The sequence below is a fragment of the Pinus tabuliformis genome, chromosome 2_2 (genome assembly GCF_031772625.1).
Source record: "Pinus tabuliformis cultivar Carrire ecotype Pingquan chromosome 2_2, CPIR1, whole genome shotgun sequence".
In the NCBI taxonomy this organism is placed as follows: Eukaryota; Viridiplantae; Streptophyta; class Pinopsida; order Pinales; family Pinaceae; genus Pinus; species Pinus tabuliformis.
In genome coordinates, this window is record NC_142300.1 from 266,905,536 (window position 1) to 266,913,254 (window position 7,719).

The window sequence follows — 7,719 nt, forward strand, 5'->3', positions numbered from 1 at the left end:
CTAGAAACTCGATGACTACATCCTACATCCTCTATGGCTTAATCATCTAAAAACTCTGTAATATGGAGTGTAATAGGGTGCTAAGTTATTTAGCACCCTAAAATGGTGTTTCACTTCAAACCATTCCAATTTTGCATATTCATTCTTGATTTCATTAATGATAGCTTCAAGGTGTGGGGTTGCAACCTCTAATTCACATTTATCCAGAAATTGAATGACTACATCCTCTAAAGCTTAATCATCTAAAAACTCTGTAATATAGAGTGTAGTAGGGTGCTAGGCTATTTAGCACCCTAAAATGGTGTTCACTTCAAACCATTCCAATTTGCATATTCATTCTTGATTTCATCAATGATAGCTTCAAGGTGTGGGGTTGCAACCTCTAATTCACATTTATCCAGTTAATAACTAGTTTTGAGTCTTTAAATACTTGCAATTTCTTAATGTTATAGAAACTTGTAACATAAAAAAGGGCTCATGTAGCAGCGAATTTCACTCTTGATTTTGTGCCTCTTCCTAGAGTGAATCAAATATGATAGAAATAATGATGATTTGCATAAAGCACAACTCCATCTCCACATATGGTTGGTTGGCCCTCATTGGCCCCATCGAAAAAACCCTAAGGCACATCAACTAGCAATGGATGCATAATAGGGATCCTTTGTTTTTTGCCCTTTGGATTTATCTTAAAGTGTTTAACCAATTATTCAATAACCCCAACAACCACTTTAGCTGGAGCAATCTTATCCTGAAAGATAGCACAGTTTTGTGCCCACCAAATGGAGTGAACCAGGTAAGCAGGGAAAAATGGGAATGTCTTAATTGACTTGTCCCTTGCCCATTCATGTACACATTCCAACACTAATACTTTGTTCCAGCTAGACATTTTGGGGGTTGAAAGGTTGAATAGCCAAGGACTAGACTTGTCGGCAGAAGGCATAGCCAATGAAAATGTGGGAGGTAGTTCCTTTGCCTGTTTACATAGCGCACACTGACTTGGTCCAATCCATCCATGTTTGATTCTGACTTCCCATGTGAGGAGTTTATTCAGAATAGCTAACCAAAGTGTTAGTTTATGTTTTATGGGGCCTAGGATTTTCCATAAAAATCCCCACCACTACTCTTCCTAAATGTTATATGTGGCTTCAATTACCGACTGATAACCTAACTTTGTTGTGAAGACCCTCAGCGTTTGGTCTTATACCATATTAGAGCATCCTCGAAATCATCTTTCAACTTAGCTATGGCAAAAACCAACAAACCAACACATGTTTTCCATTCGGTTGCATCTGGTTCGTTAAATGTATATATATTTAACTCATATATTAATTTTTTTATTAATAATAATATTAATTTAAATAAAGTTATCATTTAGTTAATTTTTGTGGTTTTTTTAAATCTTGTGTAGAAATTTTGAATAATATGACACATATTCACAGAGATTATCCTAATTATACACTTATAAGCGGAACATGCATAATACATAACCTCCTCTACAATGATCATCAATTTACAGAAGCAGAAACATTCAGAGGCGTACATAGAAGCATCAATCACACATATCAACACAATATTTTCCCGGGGAAAGCATCTCGTTAAAAACCCCAACTATCTGTATATTATAGTGATTGAATCATGTAACAATACATAGTACAATACTCCTCACAAGTACTCAGTACTATCTCCACATGCTACACACAATACAACTCAGATCTGATCTCCAAATCTCCCCCGCTGCTTGCCTGCCTCGACAGCTCAATACCTGCTCAAGAATTGATGAGAATAGTTTACCAAACTCGTATTTGACCTGCAAATAATCACTCACACTGTGTTGGTCGTGAGCACAGGCTACAATTCTTGGTATTGGCCAATTCATTGGCATACTCAATCCCTCTGATTGTGCAAATCATCATGCACAGCTGTAGTCACAATTGATAGCAATTTGATCCTCTAACACCTGTCCCTGTTGAACTGAACATGCACTGACATGCAACTAAGTTAACTGATGTATTCTATAGTTGCATTATGAGTTAATAACTTGTGAATTAATTAATAACTAATTCACCCAACTCATCTCTAGTCTATTGATCAGTTAGACTAAATACGACTAGTTTAACAAAGCTAAACTGAACACAACTCCATCAACTGCACCTCCAGTCCACTAAACTCAACTCACTTGAGTTCTGACTGAAGTCCTGCATGCAAATATTAGTCATCCCATAGGTAACCACGTATTTCCTTCTGGGATCTGCATGTACCACATTTGTAGCTCATCCTGAAGTGCTCCAAGAGAATAAGGTCAAGTTTATAGTCCAAATATTATTATGAGACAATAATATTTGACTTTTCTATTTTTGACAGCCAGTCTAAAAATAGACTTTGATCACTCATACTGTGATCACTCATACTGTGGTCACCCATACTGTGATCACTCATACTGTGATCACCCATATTGTGATCACCCATACTGTGATCATCCCTGCTGGGATCAAAAATAGAACTTGCGCCATAATTTGCCTGCGGGCCCACTTAATGAAGGCGACTCCTTTCCACTAAGCTCCATCATCTTGTTGCATTTTCAACAAGCATTTCTTGTTGCACACTTTTCAACACTCCCTCTCAACAAGAAAGGCTTCCTCTCAAACCCGATCCTGTAACTCTGGAATGTTCTCCATGCAACACATCTGGCCGGTCCACTTGCTCTGTCATCAAAGTCTCTGACTGTTATTGCCTTTATTGACTGAAAACTTTGCATCTCTGTGCTCTTCAGTATCTAACTGCTCTAGCCTCTATCACTTTGATCTCTGACTGCATCTGTGCTGCTGCTAGTTCTATCTCCCAGCATTGCATCCGCACTGCACCTCCCAACTGACCTCCCTGTTGGGCTAGAAACACCCTCTGATGTTGAAGCTCTACCTGCTACTGACAAGTGCTCCCTCTCTGACATCTGCACTACTGCAACATCTCCATGCATCTTGCACCATTGCACACCTCTCTGTGCCACCTAGCACTATGCAAAACACTTGTGCCTCTCGCATTGTTGTGGCTTGCTAGCTATGCGCTGTCCTGGGATTCCCTGCATTGTCGCTCTCTCTGCCGCTCCATCCGCATCTGTCTCTACCCAATCAATCAGTTCCTGCTACTACACATTGGGGCTCTCGTAGCAAGGTCTCATCCAAGAGGTTGGGTACCTCAAGGATCTTGCCCCTCCTCCTTAGGACGATCAATCCACATCACCCCACCTCCTACCTAGAGGTATGGCTGCATGCGATCCCTCAGCCCACCTGGCTCGAAGTTTCCCCCTACTGGAGGTCTCTGAATGAGTAGATGTCCCTACTCGATCTCCTCTCAGCTTCCCTTGTTGTGGCTGCTCCACAACCTCCTGAAGCTGCTGCACCAATCGTGGCTCCTCCACAATCGTCTGAGACTTCTTCTGGCTCTGCATGTTGAGAGGTAATATATGCTCCCTCTCAACCACCAAGTCTCCATCAATTGCCTCGCTGCTCAAGGCTTTGGATGCATCTTGAACCTCAAGAGCATACAGGTTCTTGACCCATGAACCCTCCTCACGACAACGAAAGCATCGCACTTTCGATTTATCAACCTTCTTCCCACCACTGGAAGAACTGGATTTGGAAAGAGAACCCTTCTCCTTCCCCTTCTTCACCTTACTCGCTAAGGCACAGTTCTCCTCATCCTGCATGGATGAAGAACCGTCTCTGGTGCTCCGTCTAATCTCCTCCTACACAAGATCCGACCAAAGTCTCTCCCATCCTGGCAGTTTCTCCCTTCCATTCACTGAGTCCTGGTAGCTATGCCAACTCTTAGGAAGGTCAAGGAGTGCTAGCCTCACCATCCTCATCCGACAGTCACCCCCACACTTCCTAGCTCATCCCGGCATTGGGTGAACTTCGTGAGATACTGGGGCATACTGTCTCCATTCTCACACTTAATGTTTCTGAGTTTTATCTCTTGCTTTGGAATTAAATTCGAATTCCACCAGTTCAAAAACTCAACCACTTCCGATCTAGAATTTGTGAGAACAAAGTATTTCTTGTACAGAGATTGACTGTCTGGGCATTCACCGGATATCTCACCTTCCAAAAGAAGGATGAATCCAGAGGCTACCTGGCCCGACTACAGACTCTGCCTGAAGAAATAAAATGTAAACACTTTTTGAATAATAGATCCGATGATCAATCTTCGCTTGATATCCTGTAAAAATATCTTCTACAAATCAAGCAGCTCTGATACCATGTAGGAATTTCTTGCAAATTCTCTACAAATCTAGCTCCGATACCATGTAGAAATTTTGAATAATATGACACATATTCACAGAGATTATCCCGATTATACACTTATAAGCGGAACATGCATAATACATAACCTCCTCTACATTGATCATCAATTTACAGAAGCAAAAACATTCAGAGGCGTACATAGAAGCATCAATCACACATATCAACACAGTATTTTCCCGAGGAAAGCATCTCGCTAAAAACCCCAACCATCTGTATATTATAGTGATTGAATCATGTAACAATACATAGTACAATACTCCTCACAAGTACTCAGTACTATCTCCACATGCTACACACAATACAGCTCAGATCTGATCTCCAAATCTTCCCCGTTGCTTGCCTGCCTCCACAGCTCAATACCTACTCAAGAATTGATGAGAATGGTTTACCAAACTCGTATTTGACCTGCAAATAATCACTCACACTGTGTTGGACGTGAGCACAGGCTACAATTCTTGGTATTGGCCAATTCATTGGCATACTCAATCCCTCTGATTGTGCAAATCATCATGCACAGCTATAGTCACAACTGATAGCAATCTGATCCTCTAACACCTGTCCCTGTTGAACTGAACATGCACTGACATGCAACTAAGTTAACTGATGTATTCTATAGTTGCATTATGAGTTAATAACTTGTGAATTAATTAATAACTAATTCACCCAACTCATCTCTAGTCTATTGATCAGTTAGACTAAATACAACTAGTTTAACAAAGCTAAACTGAACACAACTCCATCAACTGCACCTCCAGTCCACTAAACTCAACTCACTTGAGTTCTAACTGAAGTCCTGCATGCAAATATTAGTCATCCCATAGGTAACCACGTATTTCCTTCTGGGATCTGCATGTACCACATCCGTAGCTCATCCTGAAGTGCTCCAAGAGAATAAGATCAAGTTTATAGTCCAAATATTATTATGAGACAATAATATTTGACTTTTCTATTTTTGACAGCCAGTCTAAAAATAGACTTTGATCACTCATACTGTGGTCACCCATACTGTGATCACTCATATTGTGATCACCCATACAGTGATCACCCATACTGTGATCATCCCTGCTGGGATCAAAAATAGAACTTGCGCCATAATTTGTCTGCGGGCCCACTTAGTGAAGGCGACTCCTTTCCACTAAGCTCCATCATCTTGTTGCATTCTCAACAAGCATTTCTTGTTGCACACTTTTCAACATCTTGGCAATGTGAAGTGTATCATGAGGTAAGTGTTTTGATGGCTATCTTTGTTTACCAACCATTTATTTTACATGGTTGCACTAGTATATATAGAAAGAAATATTGTTGTAAATTATGTGTGCATTGTTTTCTTATATTTTGTAGGTTTATTATTTTGATTTTCTTCACACTCCTTTGTAATGGTTTATTATATTGAATGAGCAATACATTGTGAGTATAATGGCTAAAATTTAGGTTACATTTTTTCAAGGTTTCTTTTATTTTATAGAACCATTTATTTTTTCTAGTTGGGTTTGTTTTATGAGATGTGATTTCATTAAGGATCTAGTTTGGAGTGGGATGAGGTTAACTAAAGGGACATTGCAAAGGAATGTTCACATATGTGGTTTGAGGAATTGTAGGAGAAGTTCCTGATCTCACAAAAGTTAAAAGTTTGATCACTCGTAGTGGTATAAGTGAGAAGGTGTAGGTTAGCTAGTTTATTTGAGACTTTGTTATGATCCTTGCGCCTTAAAAATGATAAGAAACGAATAATTACAATCCACTTCGAGGGGGGGGCCTCATTTTACAATAAATATAGTGAACAGGGCAATATTTGATTATCTTGAGACTAGGTCTCCTTAATATATATATAGGAGACAAAGGATACAATTATAGTAAAATGGGACCATGAGGGGTTCTAGCTTACATGACAATATAACAATAGAAATGTAATCACTCAATATCTATGGCTTAATAAGGGGTTTTAGGGTTAACATGGGGCTTATATAGGGCTCAACATGTCCCTTCCCTTCAAAAAAGTGTTGTCCTCAACACCTAGCTATTTGTGCATGTTTTTGCATGAAAAACTCATCCTCCCATGTCATTTCTTCCACTGATAGGTTCTTCCATTTGATGAGGTGCTTAATTGCTCGATTTCTCAACAGCTTAGTCGTTGTTTTAAAAAAAAACATGGTTCTATTATTATTTTCCCTTCTACCATTAATCTCTAGTAGAAGAGTTTGGATTGAGATCTTGTCATCAATTACCTTCATTAAGAATGAAATAAGGAATATTGGATGTACACATGAAGTTAGGTAAATCAAAGTTATAAGACATACTTTCAATCCTCTGCAACACATTATAAGGGCCATAATACCTCATAACTCATTTATTGTCCTTATTTTGTTGCTTGAGGGACATCTATTTATATGGTTGTATTCTCACAAATACTTGAGCTCCCACTCCAAATTCCCTTTGACTGTGATGTTGATCTGCTTGTTGCTTCATCCTATTTTGTGCCATAACCAAGTTGTCCTTCAAGAATTTGAGAACCTCTTGTTGGTGTTGAATGTGGTCCTTTACTGCTTGAGCCATTATAGTCCCTTTCAAAGGTGATGTGATGGATGGAGGATGATATCCATAAAGTGCCATAAATGGTGACATTTTTTATGAAGTATGGAAGGATGTGTTTTGCCACCATTCTGTCAAGGGAAACTATTTGACCCATTGTGTATGTTTATCATATGCAAAGCAACATAGCTATCCTTCTAAACATGTATTTCCAAACTTATTTTTCCCATCAGATTGAGGATGGTAAGATGATTTGTGAGCCAATTGAGTACGTAGACAAGAAAATAATATAGTCCAAAAATTTCCAGTGAAAATTTGATCTCTATCACTTCTAATAATCTTTGGTGTTCCATGTAGCTTTTGAATTGTTTCCATGAATGCCCCTGCCACAATACTTGCTTTAAAGGGATGAGAAAGAGGGAAAAAGTGGGTAGACTTTGTCATTTGATCTACCACTATCATAATGAAACTCTTTCCTTCATATTTGGGTAAACATGTAATAAAATCCATTGAAACTTCTTCCCAACATTAGCTTGGTATGGCTAATGGTTGAAGGCGACTTGGGGTCTTGATATTCTCTCCTTTATTTTGTTAGCATACCACACATTTCGCCATAAAATAGTGCATGTCTACTTTAAGACCATCCCCCCCCAAAAAAAACTTGATCCTATGGTATGTCTTCAAGAACCCTGAATGTCCTCCTATAGGAGAAGTGTGTAATTCCCAAAGGACCTTCTATTTGAGTTGAAAATTCTTACATAAGTATAAGTGATATTGATACTATAACAAATCATTTTTCCATGTAAAATTTTCTATTGCTTCAGGATCCTCCTCTAGATATTGAATGATCTTGCATATCTTCTCATCTTATTGCCATTATATCCTTGCT